Source organism: Idiotropiscis lumnitzeri, chromosome 1, assembly GCF_059441095.1.
Source record: "Idiotropiscis lumnitzeri isolate Australia: NSW breed Sydney's pygmy pipehorse chromosome 1, RoL_Ilum_1.0, whole genome shotgun sequence".
NCBI lineage: Eukaryota > Metazoa > Chordata > Actinopteri > Syngnathiformes > Syngnathidae > Idiotropiscis > Idiotropiscis lumnitzeri.
In genome coordinates this window covers 42,779,229-42,804,601 of record NC_142391.1, presented here as the reverse complement: position 1 = coordinate 42,804,601, position 25,373 = coordinate 42,779,229, and the positions used below count along the sequence as shown (strand labels likewise).

At 39.2% G+C, this 25,373-nt stretch overlaps 1 protein-coding gene and 1 pseudogene across 1 annotated transcript in view; one reads left to right on the top strand and one right to left on the bottom strand.

Moving 5' to 3' along the window:
* Window positions 1-25,373, bottom strand: part of unc5db (unc-5 netrin receptor Db) — a 208,739-nt gene that overhangs the window by 83,927 nt on the left and 99,439 nt on the right. The gene's annotated exons all lie outside the window — the stretch shown is intronic.
* Window positions 565-12,349, top strand: LOC148344700 (uncharacterized; annotated as a pseudogene).

Here is a 25,373-nt window from a genome sequence, read left to right as displayed (position 1 = left end):
AAGTTGAAATACTTTCATAATCAAAGTATTCCTCATAAAATGCGTTTATGATATGAGGCCATTAGAAATTTTTTATTAGATTTTTCGTCCATTATAAGAAATTGACATTATTGTAAACGGGGTAAAAAATGAACATTTGTTTCCCAGCAACTCTGACAGTGAATATACATTTACCGCCCCACTTACAACAACAGACGCATCACCCATGAGGTCATTTTTACACAGAAACAAACATGTAAGTAGTATCTAGCGAACAGTATTGTTAGCTAGCATAAACATGTCAGGTACAAAGTAGGCCCTACTTGGCTCGTTATAATGTGTATGTACATACCTCTATGCCTTGCATATAAAGGCACGTACATTTACTTACAAAGCTACATATGATTTATAGTTTTGTGTGCCATTCAAACATTGTCCTTTTCACAAATGTATCTCTAGTAACATGGCTGTGAGGCAGCCAGCTAGGATCTCTATGGACCTTGCCCTACGAATGATCCATCAGACACATTGACTCAGGATGTGACATTACAGATGTCGAGGACCCAGACTCTTGTCCACCTGGAGATGGAACCCAGGTCCAGGGAGGTCCACAGAACTGAGTTTGGGTTCATTGGCAGCTTGACTATGTGAGAAAATAAAGGAAATGATATTCTGCTCCTTAGCACAATGCACTACAGCAAGATGGTGGGTGAAAACAGCCAAAAGAAACACATGGAAGTGATCCTCTTCTACAACCAGACCAAAGGAGGAGAAGATACTGTGGACCAGATGTTTGGCAACTACACTGGCCAGTGCCAGAAGCAGAGGTGGCCGAAGGTGCTTTGGTACATGATTAACGCCACTGTGAATGCCTACTCATTTTTCAAGGCTCAGCACCCCTAACTCCCAAAGTAGCTTGTGACTCCACACATGAAATGTCGACTGGAAGGTAACCCAAACCAACCAATCTACATCACTGAAGCAATGGGAGGTTGTGGAGGGACAATAATCACTGCAATCCAGCCACTGAAGAGAAGCACACAGGGCAAGCAGAAGAGAAAGAGGTGCCAATTGTGTCCAAGAAACAAAGATCGCAAAGCCAACAATTACTGTTGGAAATGCAGTAAACCGTGTGCAATAGTCACAGCAAGAAGTAAGTAGTTTGTGACAGCTACACACGGTGAGATGAGAGATTATGTCAGTGTGCGTACAGTGTTATGGTGTCCAGACCTATTGGATGTTCTCGTTTGTCCTCCTACAGACAGAGCCACACACTAACATATTTTGACAGCTTAATGAGTGAAGGTTATTTGGTAAAATGTGAATAAAAAGTTAACATGTCAAAACTTAAATTCCTTGTACTCTTTTGTCAAACCAAATATATACCGGTAATCTTGAACCAAAATGAAAGATGCTTTAAATGTATTGCAAAAACACATTGATTTTAATGTTGATGTTTAATTTGACTCCACGCATGGAAGAGAGTGTGAATTGGTTGGTAGGTCATGCATCCAAGGGTTAAAGGGCGTATACACACCTCCAGAATCTGAACATTGTAAACAATGCAGAATATGTAGAAATACTGTTCTGTTCTACATTTTAGTAAGATCAATGCTGTAACAGAAAAAAAGTACACTTAATGAACCCATTAAAGAATCATTTTTCAAATGTGGACAGCAAACCTTCAAACAGTATATGAAGAGTCACTGCATACAAGAATGCAAAAGAATAGAGCACGTGGGGAAGAAAAAAACTGAATTGGAAAATCCCCCCAAACAACTTAAAAATGTTTGCCACCCTGTCACAAAGTTTAAGATTGCCATATGCACACACTTTAATCTGATTTATCGGCTTAAAGCAGATATGTGCTCTCATTACTCCTCAGAGTCTCTGTAGCCTTCCAGGACCTCATTCACTCTGTTGGATTAAAAGCAAGACGTGTTGAATGCACTGGGACTTTTGTGGTGCCACTCTGATAAATAACGCTTTAATCTGACAAGCTCTTACTGAAGTCAAACAGCTACACACACTGGGTGCACAGTTTGAAAAATATTGAGCAGACATCAAAACGAATACCAATTAAACTCCTCTGAATGGCAGAGGAGATCTATGTTGCTGTCAGCCATAAAATTAAAATGGGAATATTTTAAAGCGGCGCTGGGTATAAATGACAACGCTACTATAATCACTGGATGTGAGCAATACTACTTATTTGTTGTATATGTTGTAATAATTATCCACCTCGTAGTATTAAATAAATTTTAGTTGTATTACTTTTTCACTTAAAATCTGCACCATATGAATGACTTACATCAAGAATGAAAAGGTGATTTGGGTTGGGAGAAATCCACGTTACATTTAAATGATACAGCAGAAAATGTAGTACCAATTGCCTTCAGACAACTCAAACGAGACTTTCAAGATGTGTGTAAAATGCAGTATAGTAGATTAAAAAAAAAATAAAGTGAGCATGTACAGGCGGCACGGTGGGATGACTGGTTAGCACCATGGCCTCACAGTGCGAAGGTTCGCTTCCGGCTTCTGCCTTTCTGTGTGGAGTTTGCATGTTCTCCCCGTGCCTGCGTGGGTTTCCTCCCACATTCCAAAAACATGCGTGCCCTGCGATTGGCTGGCAACGAGTTCAGGGTGTCCCCCACCTGCTGCCCGAAGATAGCTGGGATAGGCTCCAGCACCCCCCGCCACCCTTGTGAGGAGAAGCGGTTAAGATAATGGATGGATGGAAGTTAGCATGTATTCATATTTGGTTTTGATTTTTTCAGTACAGGCCATACACATGCAAACTGGAATTATGAAGTGATGGCTCATTTAACTCCCTTACACTCTAGTCACACATCTGTTCCGTAAACAAACACTTTACATTACTGCCCAGAACCGTATTGGAGGCATGTCAAACTAATTTGTAACAGCACCACACAAACATGAATATCAACAGGGCATGCAAAATTCTAGTTGCGCTTGGAACTTTGAGCAGTATGCAAACAGCCGTATGGAGCCTATTCAGGTGGAGCCAATGTAATGACACAGACTATTGGTGTAGTTATAAAATAGTGATTCTGACTGAGTATAATTGTTGCAATCATTTGCATAGTTAATTCCCTACAATAATGACAAGTGATTGATGATTATTCAATTTTGTGCGTTGAGTTTCCACAAAAAGTATCGGAACAACAAGGTGAAGTCCTTTGTTTTTGTTGTATACTGAAGATATTAAGGCGTCCGAACAAAAGATGAATATGAGACATAGTTCATTGCCCAGCTTTCATATTATTCACATCCATATATGCTAAAAACTCAGGACAGAGCATGTTTTGTTTGAAGCCACCCATCTTTCAAGTGAGCAAAAATATTGGAACTGATATTAGTAAATTAAAGTGAATAACGTCTAATATTTGCTGGCATTTGGGTGTTTCTTCACAGCTATCAATACAAAGTTTATGTCATCAAGTGCTGCTGATACCCTTGGGCAACATTTTCCATTTCTGTTTCCCAATAGTTTCTTTCTTTTTCAGGACATTCCAAATTGTTGTATTGGCTATGCCCAATGTTTGTGTGATAGCTCTGATCAATTATTCCCCTCTCAACTTCAAAATGTTTTTTTATCGTTCCCTAGATAGTTATCATGTTTGCTTAACTGCAAATACAGATTCCAAAGTTGAAACCGCAAGCTCAATACAAACACTCTCTAATATTTAAGCAGTCAATCTAAAAAGACAGCATCTGAGCAACTTCAAACCACCCATCAGTCAAATGTTCCATTACTTTTACTCACTTGGAATGTGGGTACCTTCAAAGAAAAGATCCTGAGCCCTGAGTTGTTTTTATCTTAGATGGAGATACCATGAAATAAAAGATGGGATTCTTAACCTTTGTCTCATATTCATCATTTGATCTGAAGCACAAATGTCTTCAGTACACAACAAAACAAAGGAATAGACCTTGCTGTTCCAATACTTTTGAAGGGAATTGTAATCATCCCAAAAATAATATATATTCAGTTTATTTCATAATCTTCAATGCATTAAGGCCCCAGCAGCGAGCGACGTGAGGACCCTATTGTAATTGAAGGAAATATTATTATTATTATTATAACTACTACTACTATTGATATTTTTTTATTTCTTTCCAAAATAAATGATATATTTCAAGGCCTAAACATGAAAAAAAAAAAAAAAAAAACTTTGCATGCACATTGGTCCCGGTGAAAAAAAAAATAATGGTTCTATAGTGCCCCTGACAGAGGTTTAACAGCCCCCGGAATGGTTTACGCACCGCTACAAAACATGTGTAGTACTCTTAAACGTAAAATAAATAAATAAATGAGCAGAAGCCAAATACTCAAATACCAAAGCTGTGTTGGTGCACGCTGACAGAAGCGTGGCTGCCACTGTCCGACCGCCACCAAACGACACACCTGTTCACTAGTGCGAGCGACACGAGCTACAAGGTGGGTGAAGTGTCTTGCCCAAGGACACAACAACACATGACTCACACAAAGCAGGGAATCCAACAGTGAACCCTGCGGTTTCTGGATGACTCACTCTACTTCTGAACCACCGCCGCTTCACCCCTTCAAACTTAGTCTGTACTATCTCAAGACTTGGGACAATAGCACAGAAAAAAAAAGTTTGCGTTTTTTAAATACAATATGCTGGTTGTGGGGTGTCAAACTTTGTATTCCATATTTCCTTCGCCAGGAAAGATGAAATGCTTCATAACTCCCCTGTACATGCTCCAAAAAAAAATCACAAACTTCACATTTATATATAAATATAGTCAAATCTATTACAAATGATAACATCAATATTATTGGATACTTTGTTTGTTGTACTGACAGGCCCCAAATTGTTGGTAGTGTGGGCATCCACTTAAATCAAGATTTGATGCTTCCAAAGTCCATTTGGAAAGAAACTGAATTTTTGGCCTTGAAAGCGGAAAAACAAAGTCTCTCCCCATAAATGTAGCGGGTTTTTATACACCACCGTCTGCCACTAAGGAAGCATTACCACCTATAAAGCATCTTTTGTACAAATTCAATTACAGCTGAAAAATCCACGCCAATCAACTTCATTTTAACAAATACTTCTCAGAAATGTCATCTTTGGGTGTTTAAGTGATTTGATTGACCATTGTGTACAGTTTGCAGAGACACCAACATTTCCAAATGTAAACCAGGCATTATTTGCAAGTGGGATGGGAACAAATAAGTCTGTTGTCAGATGTTGAGCCCAGCTTGGACCGTCTTTGAGGAAAACTTTTTGAATTGTAAATAAACATGCTCGTCTCAGCAAAGTCCGAGTGAAGGTGTGCGAAAACACCAGGTTCTCTCTATCATTGTCTAATGTCATTCATCGGTGAGAGGCAAAGCCAGAAATGTCAATCCTGCCAGTTATTGGTCTATTTTTAAACAATAAAAAATTACAAAGTCTAAATCAGAGTATTACTTCTCTGTCACACTGGGATCCTTAAAAATCTACAGACATTTTGGAAAGTGTTCAAGTCGTTATGTGTGAAGCGAAGCCCAGACGTTTTTCCTACTTTAGTTTTAAAAGACTCAGTCCTCGTTTATAACAGGCTTGAGGTCTTAAATTGCTTTAACAATCACTTTATGTCATCTGCTTCTTTGTCTGACTCGACAGGAGCTGCACCTGTGGCTCACTGTATGAATTGTCTTTTTTTTTTTTTTTTTGAACTTTGAAGCAAGTTCATTTTTCAGGCTCTCAAAACTCACAGACGACATTTTATAGAGCCTTATTTATTGTACAGCCTCTTACAACACATTTGAATCTATCTATTGACACCAAAGAAATTACTTCAGTTTGGAAGTCAGCTTTTGTTGTCCCTCTCTTAAAAGTAGTTGGTCCAACAATTTGAACTAAGTACAGGCCAATGTCAAATGTGTGTATGATCAATTTAAAAACAGTCTGTACTCAAATGAGCTTCTATCAAAACTGCTATCGACATTAGGAAAAAGTACAGCACTATTAGTGAGACAAAAAAAGCGATCAAACAATTACTTGTTGTTCTTGATAAAAAGCAGTGCTGTGCTACACTTTTTATTGATCTCTCAAAGGTATTTGATACTGTGGACCACACAGATTTAAAGCATAGGCTTATTAGTTTTGGAATTTCAGATCAGGGTAGTTTCCTGGTTCACAAATTTTCTGAAAGGCAGGACCCAATGTATTAAAGCGACACTTGATTGACGATAACACTTGTATGATAGGTTTGCATGTAAAAATGACAGCAGTGTTAAAATACCGCCCTGAAAGACTCAGCAGTGATATAAGGTTTTTTTTTTGTGATGAGATTTATGATAAATTGGCACACCCCCTTATGGAGCTTGTTATTTTCTTTCCGGTTTCGGCTTCTACATCACAGCAGGTAGGCAAGCAAGGTAATATTGCTCAAATTGTCAGTTCTATTGCCAACAGCAGCGACCGATCGCCACCAAAATGCAACTGCACAATACTACTCTTGTCTACTTCAACTTGTGAAAGTATAAAAACGTTCTGCACAATAGTTTGGATTTATTGACGTGAGCTCATGTGATCACCTCCACAAAATCAAAAATACCGAGCTGATTGATTCTCCACTTACACAGGCTGAAGCAGACAAGAGCATGACAAACCCGACTGGTTATATTTCGAACATTTTGCTTCGCTAAAGTCGTGTCAACTCTCAGGAGGCCGACGGCGGCTAACAGCGGCCAGCAGGCGGGCATGGATCTTGGGGCAGTGGGCGAGGGACACCCTGAACTGGTTGCCAGCCAATCGCAGAGCACACAAAGACGAACAACCATCCGTGCTCACACTCACACTTGGGGGCAATTTCGAGTGTCCAATCAACCTGCCATGCAGGTTTTTGGAATGTGGAAGGAAACCGCAGTACTCGGAGGAAGCCCCAACCATGCACCGGGAGAACACGCAAACTGCACACAGGAAGTCTGGAGTCGGAATCAAACCCACAACCTCTTTCAAATTTAGTGTCTGCAAATTAAGTACATCACAAAGTGAAAAAGTGCTTATTACTTTTACTCGTCAAGTACATTTAAGAACTTGTACATTTTTACTTTTACTTGCATAATTGTTTGAAGGAGTACTTTTATTTTGGTCAATGTAATTATACTGTACTTGTCTGAAAAGTGACGATTTTGGAGGAACAAGGTTTCTGTCACGTTTTTGTGGAGGCTAAGGAGGACCTCAATGCAGGGACGCGAGGCAGAAGTAATTTAAGAGTGTCTAACGTAAAGAAAACCAAAAAATAAATAAATAAAGCAAACAAGGCACTGGAAAAAAATAGAATATCAAAGTACAAAACAAGGATTAAGTAACAAAACAAACACAATACCTATGAAAACTGAAACATGCTGAGGAACGGACGGCATTTGACAGGAGGTATGGACAATTAAACGACAAGAAGTGAAAGCAAACGGAACTAAATACAAACAAATTATCAAGAAAACGAGGAACACCTGGACAAGAGGGAGCTGATTGGTTCACACTAGGGAATGGGATGACAAAGCACAGATGGCCACAATCAGCTTTGACAAGCGACACAACACAAAGGAAAACGCAAGGAAAAACATGAATCTAAATATTAAACCAAAAACAACAAACACAGACCATGACGGTTTGTGGCCGAAGCCAGCGATACACGAGCATATTGGTTCTTGTGGCGACTTATGCTATTTGACTGCCAATCTGTTATGGGAGGTGGTCCATTTCCGTGTGATCTAAAAAGAGAGCCATAATTGCTTGTGTCTGAGTTTTCTGTTCCTCAAATTATTGGCACAAATGTGCTCTTTTGAGGTGAAATGGATATCATGTTGTAGTCTGCTCAGCTAAGTAAAATAATGATGATGAAACCAGCACGGTCCTACTTATCATTTATCCATCAGCAGTTGCCTTCAGCTTTTGCAGTGAGGCACAGGGCAAGACAATATATAGGTTCAGAAAAAAAGAGCAAACACAAATGAATGCATTTTCTTCATTGTTCATTCTGAAAAGCTTTATTTATCACATGACACAAAACTAATTTGAGTTTATTCAAAACATTTCAGATATGCCATGCCCCTCCCTGTATATTGAGAGCTTTTTGTTCCATGAGTTATCTGAGTCAGCGGTCTTTATAATTATGGCAAATGTTACAACCATTTTCACAGAAAATGGCTGAGAGTAGTGACTCTGTTGCTTGCATTATGACAAAACAATGGCATTCATTAAGGATGTCTACTTTTTTTTCTCACTCTGACTGCCACCTCTTAGTCACAGGCTCGGTAGAGAGTGAGACATAAACACAATTCATCATTTCTCCAGCAACAGCTGAGGTTGGTGTTGGCAAGTGACAGTGTCAGTGTGGGAAGAAAGATTGTGGAAAAAATAATAAGTAATGACTTTCCATGATGATGTAAAAAGCTCAAGCCTTTATTTAGAGAAGAAAAAGAGTGAAACACTGACGGCTTGCGAGAGAGGGAGGCCGAGTAAGCGCAGCAGTGCATTCCTTAAGTTAAAACGGAAAGTGTTGACAGGTGGCTTCCCTGACAGATGGAGCTGAGTGCTGCCGTTGTGTCATCTGTCATCCATATTTGTTTGTTTATTGTCAAAACAGCGTTGACAAGGCTCATTAGCGTACACCATTTGATCTTTTTCTTCCCAATGTACAACACTTCTCAACTTGTTATATCCATAACAATTATCTATCTATCTATCTATCCATCTATCTGGGAACATGCACTAGGTTTAGACCAGGGAAGGGCAAATGGTAGCCTCCCGGCTGCATTCAATTGATTTTTTAATATTACAAATGGTTTCCTCTATCACTTTCATTTTAGTAACACAGTACTTTCATTTGATGAATACGAAGATTAGTTTTACCAGGAAGACCAATATGGTTAATTATGGTGATATGCCATGAAATGTTTTTCTTAACCTACAGTAGGTGGGGGGGGGGGGGGGGTTATTATATTTGTCACAAGGTTTCACTTTAACAATGTGGAACACAATTTTAACCCAACACACATTCAGCAAACTACCAGAGATAGGTGCGTCAGAAAACATTGCCGGTTCATCATTCATCATTAGTCAGCGTCATCGTCAGTCCATCGGCTCCTTTACAAAAGCAAAGTGAACTGCCCAATACTGCTCTGTATCATACAGGTCAGTGAGTCTGCCTATTCACAAATGCAATTAAAATATCGGTCCAGCTAACATGCTCAGTTTATATATTTTTTTGATTCTGAAACTCAAATTATCTTTTTTACACATTAATTTTGGAGAAATTAGGAAATAAGTGACGGCTTGAAAAATATGGCCAAGGTATGGGCTAATGGTTGACTGTCATGATCTGTCTTTGTTGTTTCTGGTTTAGTATTTAGTTTAATGTTTTTACCTTGTGTTTGGTGTGTCTCATCATGTTCATTGTTTCCACCTGTGTTCATCTACTCAGACCCCAGTGTTAAGCAATCAGCTGCTTTCATCTCTTTGTGTCTTGTCCAGGTGCTCCTCGTTGTCCCGTTAATTTGTTTGTATTTAGTTCCCTGTTTCCTTTCGGTTCTTGTCTCTGTCGATGTTCATCAGTTGTCCTCCTGCCCGTCTCGCAGCTTTACGTTAAGTTAAATCCTTGTATTTCGTTGCTCCTTTTGTCCTTATGATGTTTTAGTTTATTCCGAGTTCCTTGTTTGCCTTTTGTTTCTTCAATTAAATTCCCATTAAGTTACTCCTGCCTCACTTGCCTGCATTATGGATCCCCCCATTCAACCTCCATGTAAGGTTGACATTGAGAAAACAAGATTTAAATTAAACGGAACTGTTTGAGCTGCCAGCTACTACAATGTGAAGTTGTTGTGATGATTTCAATGCTTATAATACTTTAGGGTACCATTGTGATGATGGAAGCTTTAAGGTAATCAAAAAAATACTGGAACATAAGTTGTGCGGCTTAATGGTGGCTCATGAACAAGAGTCTGTATGAATAATAAAAAGATGGCCTTTGCTCAAACATTACCATGAGAAACAGTTTCAGGAAACTCAATCAAGCTCATTATATTCAATAAGGCATACTACAATCCACTAAACTGATATCTGACTTGTACAATGTCCTGAACTCCAGAGATTGAAGAGATCAAAATGGATCAGTTGTTGAGTCTTTATTTGAACATTTTCCTTTTTGAACATGCATTGAGTATGTTTAGTTAATAAAGGGTTTATTCCTTAGTAATTCACATTTAGTTGCTGACTAAATTCCAACACCGCCTCGGTGGCCTCAATGGATGGAGTTGCCAGAAGGAGCGCTTTCCAGCACCAGGACGCTACCCTCATGTCCACCAAAGTGAACCCCAATATAAACCAAGGGGCAATAAGTATGCCTACACCTGCTCTGTGTCTCTGACCGTAGGCAACTCCAAAGTGGAAAAAGAGCCCAAGCTATGTGAGGAGGCCAATTTGCCTAAAAAATTTGATTAATTACAAATACATATTTGTACATTTTGTTATGTCATCACCATATAGAGACAAGCAGAATAATTAACTGCTGTTCCATTTGATGGCAGAAGGTACAATCAACCTGTGTTTGAGTAAGGCATGTTTCTCGTTGGGTATATCAACTTTCTGTTCAATTAGACAAGTCAATATTTTAGATGGAGCAAGTCAACTGAGAAAATGAGAAGAGGTCAGAATTATTTCAGTTGACATTCTTTTTGTGAAATTATTGTTTGGCTGTGAGCCGTGAGATTTTACTGAGAAACACAGAGCTCGTATATTGGACTGAATAATATGCACACAAAAATTGATGTGACGCAAATGAGGTAGAAGTAATTAATCTCACCTTTTGGCATTTCCACACAACAAAATACATAGGGGACTACAGGCTAATTGTAACAGAAAAATGTTGACCGCATGAGCAGTGAGTAGCTGCATCGGGAGAGAAGCAAAACAAAACACTCACTTTACTTTCTTCGATTTAGCCTCTAGAGAGACTTAGATTGAAAAATCACCATCAATGAATTAAACCTATTTGCAACAAGCATATAAATAATGTGGGATTTATCACAACATTTCAATAACATTTTTCTAAAATCTAATTCTATTTAAAGTATTTTATTTCCCCAAATTTTGTGGTGTCCCCTGGAAGCCGAGGCACTCCGTATTTGCCTGTTATTGCCTAATCGGCGAGCTGGCACTGCACATTATGGATGCAAAGATTGAGTATAAGACAAGCAGTAGTCGTAGTGATGACTTTATAAAGATAACAATTTCCTTCAAAGTGATGTCGCGTAATGTGCTTCTGGTGATGCTTTCTGATGAACAAAAGAAAATGTTCTTTTTCAGTTCTGCAATCATCTCATTTCAATTTTAGTGCTTTCATATTTAAATATATTCATGTTTCAAGTGTAATCATACTTTGGAAAGCATCAAGGAAAGTCAAGTTGGCAATGTACTGCGCAGACTAACGGCACTTGAGAATTAAAGGTACAGCCATCTTTGCAATATTTCTGCTTTAAGTGCTGCCAGCAGCTAATGTCTCCCACCACCACCGGCTTTTTACATTGAGGATAGGTGAGCTATAGTAAATGTCTTCCGTCGTTACCTTGATCCCATTAGACGTTCATCATATGAATTCCAAATGGATAAAATATCCATATGAATGGACCCCCCGCAAAAAATCTATGTAATGTATACATAAAACTGAGGACCACAGTAATTTCGGAAATAACAGCATTACTAAATCAGTTATTGTTGTCGGTAACGGGGAATCGAGTTAATTTCAAATGTAACAACAGCCGTTTCTGTTACAGTGAATTGTGGCGCCTTACAAATTCTATGCACTCTGCTGTTTTTTTCCCCTCTTAATGGCCTTCTTTGGCAAGGGGGCGGGGTGATAGACACACATAAGTAATGATGATTGGCGATTTCATGGTAGGCCAATCTTTGCTCACAGTTTTTGGGAAGGTGTGTGTTAATACTCACTGTAAAAAATTGGAAGTGATATTTACTAGAAAAATCCTAGTAAAGTTTCTTCACTCAAAAATTCTAAGCTAATTTTACAAGAAGAGTTTTTGAGTACATTTTACAAGTTGATTAAATTTAAAAAGGCACTCTGAGGTTGAACCGTGTTTTTGTACACACATTACATACACCAGGAGCTCAAAGCGCTAGAGGATGGAACCAATAACCTCAAGGTCGGGAAACAGCCACTCTACATAGAGGCCTTGCTACTGTTACGCTCCATTAGTATATTATTGGTGTCACGTTCAAACCTTGGAATCCTACCTCCAAAGCATAGATTTTGGCCTCCTTTTGGAGATACCAGCAATATACGCTCCCCAAGTCGCAGAGCCATAGCTCGGTTGTAGAGCAGCCGTCTCCAAGTCTGGAGGTTGTCGGTTCAATTCTCAAACACATTACATAGTGTCCTTGTGTATGAAAACACCTATGTGAAAAAGTAAAATAACTTTCCCTGAGTGTTTTTTTAATTCAATAAACTTGTCAAATTTACTCAAAAACTCTTCTAGTAAAATTTAATTAAAATGTCTGAGTGAAAAAACGTCACTCGATTTCTTTCAAGTAAATATCACGTACCATTTTTTTACAGTGCTGTACAACCCACCATTGTAAAACTACAACATCTGGTTTGCGTCCTAAAACATTTTTTTCCCAAAAGATCACATTTTCATGGCCAGTGGCTCCTATTGTTGAACCTTGCAATGTTATAGCATGATAATACAATACAATAAAATACAGCTTTATTTATATAGCGCATTTCACAACAGCAGGAGCTGTAACAAAGCGCTTTTCATATGGTGTAATATAAATTAGAAAGACGGTTGTTGATGTGGTTTTAGTCCGGCTCTCAGACCACAAACTCACACAAGCTGTAAACTCTAATTCAGACTCATCTCTTTGTTTCAATGCACTGTTTTTTTTCTGAATTCAATAAGTAAGTAGAATAAATCTTTTTTGGGGGATGATTGTAACATGTATCTTTTTAGTTATTGTGAAAAAGGAACAATTAAATGTGATTTTGATGTGATAATAAGTCTCTATTGTAATTTTGAAATACTGTGTGAGTGTGGTAGGACCTAACGCATCACACCATCAGACTCCTCTTGTGTTCACATATGGACAGGTAGGCCCATACAGGTAGAATACATGGGCATCTATTTTCATGCCGAGCCACTGCCCATGATCGTGTTTCAACATGGGGTGCTTTTGAAAAAATATTAAATATGATAATAACAATAATTAATTAAATTCATGGATTTCTACAATGAGTCTGAGGGATTGATGCATGCTGTGGTCATATTTCTGAATGAAATAAGATGACATCCACTGAGCTCAGAATCTGTATTCCCGCACTTTGATCAAATCACCAAAATAGCGATACACCACCTGCCCAACAACTTGGTGTCATGACCCGTGTCGGTCATGGCAGGGGTTTGTTGTTGTTTTCGCGTCTCCCATGCCTTTTTGTTGTTGTTTTTGGTTTCTGTCAGCTGAGTAGGGGCGTTTCCCCTCAGCACTCCGTCCCCACCAGCCACGCACCTGCTCCCCATTAACCTCACACACCTGATGCCCATTTGCACTCCTAGTTCTGGACTATTTAACCACCCATGCCGACTACTCAGTGTCGGAACATTGCTTCCCCTCGTGGACTGTCACGGCCGCTCCCTGCTCTCGTTCTCGTTCTCGTTCTCGTTCTCGTTCTCGTTCTCGTTCTCGTTCTCGTTCTCGTTCTCGTTCTCGTTCTCGCTCATGCTCATGCTCATGCTCATGCTCATGCTCATGCTCATGCTCATGCTCATGCTCATGCTCATGCTCATGCTCATGCTCACGCTCACGATCCCTAGAATTTGCCACTGTCCTTGTTCCTTGTTTTCGCTCCCGCTCTCGTTCCCCCGTGTTTTGTTCACTGTCTTTGTCCCTCGTCATTTGGGCCTGTTCAGTTACGTTTAGTTGGCCCTGGTTATTATTGGCACCCGGCCGCATTGTTTGTTCTCGTTGATTTCTTAAATAAATTCCATTTAAGTTACCCTTATGCCTGGCTTCCCCACACTCTTGGGTCCACCCCACTCCTCGCCGACCGGCGAGCGCGACACTTGGATACATTTTCAACAAAAATGTACGTAACTTGAAAAGTTCTGAAAAAGGGTCCTTCATAACTCGAGATTCCACTGTATTTGAAACTGTATCCATTATCTGTCTCATCAGTGGATGTGGATATAGGCGGTGTTAAGGAAGAATCGAGCCATATTTGAACTTGGATTGTCAGGTGACGAAGCTGGCCTCCACGCTTCTAGAACATCAGAATTACAAGCTCTATGCGGACTACTACACCTGTTTCCGATTGGAGGTCAAGCTCTTTGATCATGTAATTCATTATGTGGCAAAAGCCAGGCAGATACACCTAACCAAGCGTATGTAATCTTGAAGAGGTTAAAGAAAAATAGAAAAGGATGCCTTGACTGAGATGACAACTGGGATGCCTGTGCTGTGAAGTGACACGATAACAGGGCAGTCACACTTGTGTCACGCACCACCTGTCATCAACGCCATCACACTTGCTCCTTTACAAGCGGGACTGCAACGCTCTCAATATTTCAGAGAAACAAATACTGAATAGGAAACAGGTTCAGATTTAGCTCGCAGCTTCTCTCAACCTGAGGAATACAATGTTCAACACACCAGAAAATATCGAAAATAGAAAATAGGAGATGAGAAATGCAGCCAGGGAACAAGGGACACCCTCGAGTGACCAGCAGGATTGTATGTTATGTTTTTTATATAACCAACATCGGCAACATGTGTAATGCACTGCTGTAAACTGGAAACAGGTTGTATTTCTCTGCGGCGTAAGACGGGAATCGGTTGTTTGGTGGAAGCTCGATCAATTTTTTTTATTCATTTATTTCTTTAAATGAGTGTCAAAATTGACTGTTGAGTGAATATATATATATGAATATATATATAAGTATATATATGAATATATATATAAGTATATATATATATATATATATATATGTAGACAGTACTTGGGAATATCCATTTTTGAAAAATACTAAAAGAAAATGTGTGACACAGTGTCAGGTGTAAAGGAAGGATCAACAGGATTTAGTAGCTATGCAACAGAGGTGATTCTGTATAGTAGTACAAATTCCAGAGAAATGCAACCTTGACTCCTCCTTACAAAGCAGCGATCATTCAAAATAGTGTCCGTGAAAGTTACAACTAGTCGTGGCACATTAAATGAAGCCACTACTCAATCAGTGGAGTGAGGTACTTTCTCTATCATGAAAATGAAATGAAATAAATAAAGCAATAGTTTTACAATCTACTCCTCAGACGTGGCGCCAAATCTATATGGGCTGGCTAAATAAAATAATCTCTGGAACTAAATTGTGTTATCAACTCTTCATTTCCCCAAGGAGTGTACAGCGGAGGTAAGGTGTGTGTGAGGTGTATTGTCGAGGGCACATTTGGTTAACAACCCTATTAACTGGCTCGCAAAGCAACCCTAGAGCAACGATAACATCAATTCTGACTTTAGAGGCCATTACATATCAGCCAGAGATATACAGTACGTGGCCTGCTGGAAAAGTGAGGTGAAAAGTGGTGGCAGCAGTCACTAAAATGCTGCTCAGGTGTCACCATCCGTTTGTCAAATCCAACCGTCAGGATCCAACTTGACCATACAAATAAATAATGTTCCAACAAGTTCCCCAGGCTGCTTGGCAAGGTAGGATAGAGGCAGTCTATCTGCCTTAGTTGTGTCTCCATAATACACGTGCTTACACAATTTATAGAAGTGTGCAACACAAATATGTATGTATAAGATATGTACGTATGCAGCTCCTTCTATACTCACAATGGCTCCTTATGCCTACATGCATACATGCAATCTCACTCCAAACTATACAAACACATTCCACTCATGCCAAATGGCAGGGCATAATGCACATCAATTCATCACGTGACCCATGTGACAATATGTACACACTTTAAATACACGGCCCATACCAACAGCTCGCTCGTAGATCCGGGATGTGCTTCGGAGTATGAAGGCGAAAGCTGCGTCTGCTTGCTGCTCACAGATGATAACATTCACACTCTACAGATGCCGGAAAGAAAGGTCAGGATTTTTCCCTCGCCCTTTCTCTTCCCTTCTGCTCCATGGGTTACTACTGAATAATAATATTCCATGGAGAAAGATGTTTGTGAGCTCCAAGTATTAAATAGCTACATTACTCAAAGGAAGGCTTAACTGCCTCAATTAAAGTCACATAAAGGAAAACGTTAGCGTCCTAATGGCATGGCAGAGTCTTGTCTTTTAGAACAAACAAGGATAAAGAGTTTTCCCCTGATAAAGCCAGGTGGATGCTGATTTCCTCACGTTCCCAAGTTGGAGGCTGTCATAACAATTAAGGAAAGTGCCACGAGAGGTGTCACAGATGAATGACAGCCAAGTGGGAGGGGGCAAGTGAACACCCGACACATTGGGGATCACTCAGATTTGCCACATGTTGTGCTGCTGAGTGAGTGCCTCTTGAGTCCGTGAGGAATGGATGATTTTCATGCAACAATGCAATGAAGTGTCATCAAATGACAAGAAATTGGATGACGTTTACATCAAAGGTTAATGTGTACCTATGTTTACCAAGCTTCCGTAGCTGACATGGAACTTTTTCACAATTTTGTGACGGTACTCTAATCGGTAATATTTGAGAGTTTATTTTTTTTCCTGTATCCAGCGTCTTAATTTCCACCTATTCAATTTGTATACCGCTTAACTTCTTCAGGATCATTGAAAAGCTGCAGCCTACCATGGATGACTTCATATCACACATATGTAGCCTTCAACCCACCCTTGCACATGGAGAACATTCTAACTTATAGTCAGCTACATGTTGATCTCTTATCTCATGTTTATTTGTTGTCACGTTTTCAGTTGACAGCAAAATCAAAGTAATTGGCTTCACTGTGTGAGGCTGAAATTACATTTGTGTTGTTGTGTTTTGTTAATCCTGCAAAGAGGTGACCACTTCATCTCCTGTTGTTCGATCCAGCTTTTTTCATATTAGGCAGCTGGCTAAAGTGAAGCCCTTTCTTTCCCAGCAGCACTTAGAAACAGTAATCCATGCCTTTGTTACAACTCGGCTAGATTACTGTGATGCACTTTACTTTGGAGTCAGCCAGTCCTCCCTCAAGCGCCTCCAACTGGCGCAAAATGCTGCTGCTTGTCTGTTAATTGGAGCTTGGGAGACGGATCACATCACCCCAATCTTGGCCTCTCTTCACTAGCTCCCAGTGAACTTTAGAGTTCGCTTTAAGATACTTCTGTTTGCCTTCAAATCTTTAAATGGCCTCGCCCCAGCGTACCTCTCTGAGCTCCTCCACCCCTACGCAACTGCCCGCTGCCTCAGGTCCGTGGACCAAATGTTGCTGCAGGTGCCGAGGACTAATCGCAACCTCAGGGGGATCGTGCCTTTTCTGTTGCGGTCCTTCCTTATGGAATGAGCTTCCATTAAATGTTCGGCAAGCCCCCTCTCTGTCCACTTTTAAAATTCATTTGAAGGCACATTTTTATTCTTTAGCTTTCGACTCAACATGAATCACTGTTCTGCTGTTCTTCTGGTATCTATTGTATATGTGTTTATTAGATAAAGTTGTATTGTATTATTGCATTGTACAAGCAATGGTCATACAATTACAATGTCAGGAGAACGTTTATTTCAGTAATTCCATTTAAAATGTGAAACCTGTTTATTACATTCACTCATTACACACAGATTGATATTCAAATGATTTTGATGATTATAGCTGTCAACTGATGAAATGAGCTAATTCAGCATCTCAGAAAATTTGAATATTGTGGAAAGATTCAACATTGATGACACCTCATGCCTCTCTCTAATCAGCCCATTAACTCAAAACACCTGCTTAGGCCTTTAAATGGTCTCTTATTTCTGAAAGCTACACAATCATGGGGAAGACTGCTGACCTGCCAGTTGTCCAAAAAATGACCATTGACACCATGCACAAGGAGGGCAAGAAACAAAAAGTCATAGCAAAAAACATGAATAGAGAGGTGAAGGAAAGGTTGTGGCAAAAAAAAGTGAACAAGCAACACAAATAATCGCACAGTGGGGACGATTGTGAAACAAACGGCTTTCAAAAATGTGGGGGAGTCAGTGCTTCCACAGCCACCATGCACAGGCGTATGCAAAACTTGGTTTTCAGCTGTCACATTCCGTGTGTCGCACCATTCTTGAACAAGAGATACCGTCAGAAGCATCTCGCCTGGGCCAAAGACAAAAAGGACTTGATTGTTGCTGAGTGCTCCAGTTATGTTATCCATCCGTAATCTGGACCGCTTGTCCTCACAAGGGTCGCGGGGGGTGTGGGAGCCTATCCCAGGTGTCTTCAGGCAGCAGGCGGGGTACACCCCAAACTGGGTGTCGCACAGAATGCAAAAGCTCGTCTGTAAGAGCCATATTGAGAAATGTTTTCTTATTTTGAATTCATTATTATTGTTATCCTTTAAACATTATTGAGATGCATAATGTTATTTCATGAAAGAAGAAAATTTAGTTTAGCATTGCGTGCGTTAGAAACGGTATTGATTAACTAATAAATAAATAATAATAAATAGTAGTCATGTGACATGCCATGAAAAAACACACACATTCAGAAGGTCAGGTGGTGGTGACATAGTTTTCTGTACGACTCCAATCTATGACTCCAATCAACAACTTCAATCATCGACGCCGATCAGCGAACTCGAACGACAACGACGCCGATCAGCGAACTCGAACGACAACGACGCCGATCAGCGAACTCGAACGACAACGACGGCGATCAGCGAACTCGAACGACAACGACGCCAATCAGCGAACTCTAACAGCCACGGCGACAGCCACGACACCGACGCTGGTCAACGAGCTCCGACAGCTGCAACCACGATCAGCGACCTCTAGCCACATTGATCGACGACCTCGACCACGTCATATTTGAGTTATTGGAAATATTAGTAAACTTGTGAAACGAAGATCCTGAGTTGGAAGTTTTGTCGCGTCAGACTGGTTATTATTCACCCGCTCCTACAGTGGCAAGTAAACCCGAAAGAGTTGCCACTACATCGTCTGTCGGTTAAATCCTTCTCATGTAAAGAAATACATAAATAAATATCAGCGTCTGGATATTTATACTGGAATTTTAAAAATGTTTGCTTGTCATCCCTGTCCCCAGTGTTAGCCAATCAGATCCCTCCAAGCCTTTGTGTCTTGTCCAGGTGTTCCTTGTTGTCTCGTCAATTTGATTTCATTTAGTTCCCTGGTTCCTTTCAGTCCTTGTTCGGTCATTGTTTACTGTCAAGTGTCTGTTGCCCGTGCCCCACGGGTTTTAATTGTTCAGAGTCTATGTCATTGTCAGGTGGAAGTTATGCTGTTCCTCTGGTATCTATTGTTTATTTGTTTTAATTTGTGTTCTCATTTCCCACTAATTTATTTTACACCATATGGAATGTGATTTTTATGCAGCTGCAGCTAATGTGCTATATGAATAAAAAAATATTGTATTGTATTTTGCTAATGTTTGTTTTGTTACTTTATCCATGTTGTTTTGTACTTTAGTATTTTTGTTAATCCCTGTGTGATTGTTTGCCTTTCTGTTTATTTAAATTGAATAGCCCTTTTTAATTTTTTTTTACTTCATTCTCATATCCCTGTGTTTGGGTCCTCCTACACCACATAAAACCTCCTTGCCAAATCATGACAGTTTCTGGTTTGGGATGTCAAATGCTAAATAGTTAGCGAGACTTTATATTGCCCAAATGCTGAAATAATACATGACAATATTTAGTTGCCCTAATACATTGATACTCTACTGTATATATATAGAATTTTCAGTATTGTGTAAAATGTGTGAAATTATCCACATTTAACTGATCTAAAGTTAGTTAGTTAAAATAATTAAAATTTTAGGTTTATTTTTATGAACTGCATTCTAAATACTAACTTTGTATCATTTTTTAAAATAAAATTAAGTTGGCAGATATAATTTTGTTTTTAAAATTGTTTTTTGTTTTTTTTTGTCTCTGTATCGTTTGAGTGCTAGTGTCGAGAAACTTTTTCCAGTCATAGTATGAAAGTCATAAGCTTGGTATTCTTACAACACAACTGCCCACAGCACTAAAGCTACTAGTACCTGGTATATGGACCATTAATTGGCCAGCAAATTTGGCAAATCCGAACCATATGAAAAATCTGTGGAGTATTGTGAAGAGGAAGATGTGATACGCAAAATGAACTGTGGGATAGCGTGGCTCGCGCAAGTTTGATCGCATGTTTTTATTTGTGCATTCGCACCACATGTACAAGAGAAGAAGCAGGTCATTACCTGTTTATATGGACGGATAAATGGACGACATAGCAACCGCCTGCTTTATTCTTGTTGCCGCACCAGCTACCGCACCATCGAGAAGTACACAGCTGCTCATGAATGTTGCGGCTTGCACTACGACATGGGGCTGACCTGTATGCCGTCTTCCCTTACCTTTTACAGGGGTGTTAAGCTACCTTTGCGTCTTGGACGTTTCGTTCATCAGTCATCACTCTGCACTCCCAAATGAACGACTGAATGGTTAAATCCCAGAGTTGGATGCAGGACACAAAAGAAAATGAATAATATTGTGCCTTGTGTACACTAAAAATGAAATTGAATGTGGAAAGGTTCATCATAGTTAATGATGCTGGCCCTACAAAAAACGTTTATGTTGCTTTGGATCGATCAGGCTACATGCCATCTTTCTATCTTCTTTTATCTCATCTGTCTATCATTTCTATCTCTGTCATAGATGCTTCTACTCATTGTAGGTCATTGTATAAATTCACAGGAATTTGTTATTTTTCATGACAGCACCTATACAGCTAATCAATAAAATAATATGCCTACACAGAGATACAATACAATACAACTTTATTTATACAGCGTATTGCACAACAGCTGGAGCTGTAACAGAGCGCTTTCCATATGGTGTAATATAAATTAGTGGGAAATTAGAACACAAACTAAAACACAGAAACACATATACAGTAAATACCAGAAGAACAGCGAAAGTCTCATGTAGAGTTGAAAATGTGTCTTCAAACAAGTTTTAAAAGTGGACAGAGAGGGAGCTTGCCTAACTTTTAATGGGAGGTCATTCCAGAGGGAAGGACCTGCAACAGAAAAGCTTGTAAAAGCAACTTTTGTTTCTGCTTCCTTTTACCCTGCACACACAATTGCTTTATGAACGTATTGTATTTATAATGTATATATTATTTTTAAATAATGCATGACTACAGGGAAAAAAAACGAAATTAGCTTCTAGTCTACATCAGTCATCAGGACCGAGCGCGTGGGCCAGTCAAGGCCGTGTACAAGCCCACAGGACGGGTGGATAATAATAACATGTAAGCCTTTAACCACTTTCATTGTATTTTATCCGTTTGTTGTTAGGATCTCCTATCTTAATATTGGTTAAAGGCTAAATGAAATAAATCAAATTATGTTTTTTTTTTTCAAGGTTCCATCTATAGCCTATACACCCCAAGGGGTCTGAGACCGTAAAAATGCATCTGCATTTTACGTTTCATTTTGTTTTTCCTTCATTGGGATGCATACTTTGCATGAGAGGTATCCTGACAACTATCTTTTTCGGAGTCAGTCAATACAGACTTGCTGCACAGAAATGATCAAACACAGCAATCAAGTAATCCAAATAAACTTGCAAGATAAACCGACTCTTTCTGTTCTTTGCAGTCTCCTGCATGAAACATTGAAAAGTTCAAGGTGCACAAAGACATTCAGCATGTCTCTCATTTGCTGAATACTGTTCGATGCTGGACAGATGGGAATTTGTCGCATTTTGCAAAACTTGAGCAACATAGACAGAGCGACAGATGTATGCTCGTTGGCTCGAAGGCAGCGCGTCCCAAAACCAAGTCTGGCCTATAGTCGCACCTATTCTCATGTTTGCAAAGATTTCCCAACAAATATATGTATATATTTTCTTTTTGATGAATAAATACATAAAATAAATACCCGTCAGTATGTGGTGAAATAATATAAAACACAGCTTTTGAATGCAATTACTGAAATTAAGCAATTTTATTGAGATTCTAATTATTTGACCAGCACCAATACAAAACATCATCTTCATTTTTACGAATGCGCTCTTGTGATTAACTGACTTGATTTTACCTCACTGATTTAATATAACAGACAGTGACTTCATGAACTTGACAGATGAAAATCACAAAGGCGTTAAATCAACACATCTTCACCACACAATTAAAGAAAATCCCCATACATATGATATGTAATTTAATTTGACTTTTGCCTCACACATGTTATATTTGAGAGGCTTTTAGTCCAATGAAGTAATGTTAAAATGCATGAATGAAGCATATTCTAATTTGAAATAGACATTGAGATAATTCTTTACACTCCATCAGGGTATAGTTATATTAATATTGAGGTATCGCCAGGCGTCAAGCTCCGAGACTATAAATGAAAGTATTTCTATCCTCTGCATATCTTATCTATGTTATCTCACCATTGTCATGCGACTATAATGACTCTTGGCTTGGGAACTGATTAGGATTCCCTAAGCATAAAGGGAAATTCATATTAATGTACTAGGCTAGCAGAGAATAGATCAGTCTAATTTTTGATGCAAAAGTCTTTTCTCTTTGTTGCGTAGGATGACTTAAAAGAGGTTTTTCTTTTTTTCAAGCGCACTCTGGAAGTGTCATTGGCACTGAATGACTCATTCATGATCACATCACCGGCCAATCTTTTGAATGGCAGCAAAGGGATCTTTTAAATACAGATACAGATAGAAGAATATATGTGTGTACTTGCTGGATTGTACGGCATTAGCAACTCAAGGGCATTGTCAGTGTTATCGGTAGTTGTCGGTGAGTCATCAGGCTAGTTGGTAAATAAGAGATCCTATCAGGTGTTTGTGGCGGCATTGAGGGCCCCATGTTCAAATCAATAACATTCCAATTCCTTGCTGATTCCCAACCCCGATTAGGTGGACAAATCCAATACACAATGTTGCTGACTGTTACTAAGTTAGAACAAAGCGTTGCAGTTTAGAGCATCCTTATCTCTGGTCTTGTGTTTACTACTTGAAAGAAGGCGGGGCCCGGCAGATGTAGTGAGGACATCATCTGGCTGCTTAAATTGTTAGTCTACTTGGGCCTGGTGATAACAAGGGAATCTGCAACGACATCATTGTGCCACATGCACTCAAGTGCATTCTTATGAGGGTCAGGTAAAGTGCTTTATCACTTTTCATCTTGACTGCACAGTATGGTTGGGAATGGCAAGGATAATTAAAACGGTTAAGATTAGGGAAAGGGAGTAAATGAGTGAAAAATATGCATTAAAATGTTCTTTTCAGGATAACTTCCAATCAGCCTGGCACATGAAATAATTCTCAATTCAAAAAGATGGTCAACTGGATGGGCATATGACGAAAAACAACAAAGCCAAAAACTAAACAAAAATCAAAATCCCTTCTATGGGGCCATTATTGTATCAAAACTATTTACAAATGCATATTTCAATACACAAATGTGTAAAAAGAATCTGTATATGTAACCACAGTCCCAAATGTGTACCAAGGATCTTTAAATGTACCAAACATTGCTAATTAGAAAAAAAAAAGGAGATATTAGTTACCGTTGATACCACTTCGGATATGTTTTGTGAAGTAAGATGAGATTTTGAAGCTAAAAAAAAAATAATTAACATTATAAAATAGCTCATAGAAACTTTCCATTTTGCACTAAATTCAATGGACTTGCATGCAGCACGTTCATGTTTGAGTAGCTTAACTTCACTTCCGTTGGCCTGCAGTCGCAGAGGAAACCAAGTGGGAATCGTGTTAAAACTTCAAATCGAGTTGAGGTTGAAGAGCACACACCAATGTTGGCTGGAGGAACTACAGTATGTCCTCATCTTTGAATGGTTAAAAACGTTTGCTTCCATTTTGACCTTGGTAACTACGAGCACCAAATTATTGAAATATCTATTACACAACCTCAGGTTATCACACATTAAATGAAAATGGTGATTTTTGAGTGACGTGTGTGTGCGGGGGTGTGTGTGTGTGCTGCTCATCTACTGGCTACTTTGAAGAGGGTTTTTGCACTCATTTTTAAATATACACAATAAAAGATATTTAATAAGATTACATTGCTCATAATTGAACGCTTCGGAAACGGTTGCCAAGCAACACAATGCGCACGTGGTGCTTCAAATACGAAACAAAATCTCTCACGGCCCATTATTACTATGACTGAATTATTTGTGATTGGCGCTTCAACTACAAGTACGTGTAAATATGATCCGCACAGAGGAAGAAAAAATGTTTGCAGGTGCTGATCCTATTTTTCATTTCATTCAATTTCTATCATATGTCGACGTTCGGCCATCATTCTAACGGCGTAGGAACACATATAGTGTACAACCGTTGGGCAGTCAGCGAGCAGATATAAGCCAGGTGTACCCCTTAAATGTATTTCATCTGTGTGTCTCAAACTGCAACACTCTACATTAATAACAGGAAGTAGCTGAAAGTTTTAAACTCCCCAAAAAATGTTTCCAAATATACTGAGAATTCTTTCTTTTTTGTGTGCGTGTATTTGTTCCACTAATAGGAGCGGAGAGGAGAGGAGATATGGAGAGGAGAATTCAGATGAGGGGCAGAGAGAAAACACAAAGAAGAACTGAGACCAAGAGAGATACATTGCTGTTGTGATCTTACGACTGTGCTCATTGTAAATAAAGCAAATTAAAAGCAACTACACACATGCTTCTTGGAACACAACAAATATATGTTGATGCAACTTGCATAACTGCAGGAACACATATTGCATAATACAATTAGTGTACATTTCTGCTCTTACTAAACACAGGTGACTTGCGCTGATTCTTTTTTTTCTGAACTCATTCATTGCCATTGACAAGCAGCTACTGTATACATATAGACTTTTCCGCGTGAGTCAAGTGAAAAAAATATCTACTTTAACATTTTAAGCATTACTTATTTTCATCAAGCCATCAATACTTTTTACATACACCGTGGCTTAGAATTTCGGTATATAATAATTACAACTCCACTGGACGTATAGTAGGCTACTGTTACACCAGGCGTGTGCAGACTACGGCCCGGGGGCCACATGCAGCCCGTTAAATGTTTTAATCCGGCCCGCCAAACTTGAAAAAAAATAAATGAATAAACCCTGTTAATGTTTTATTTTCTGAATACTCTGGTGTGTCAAACACAGATATTTTGTGAAATGCTTTTGTCCTGAGTGATGCTGATTG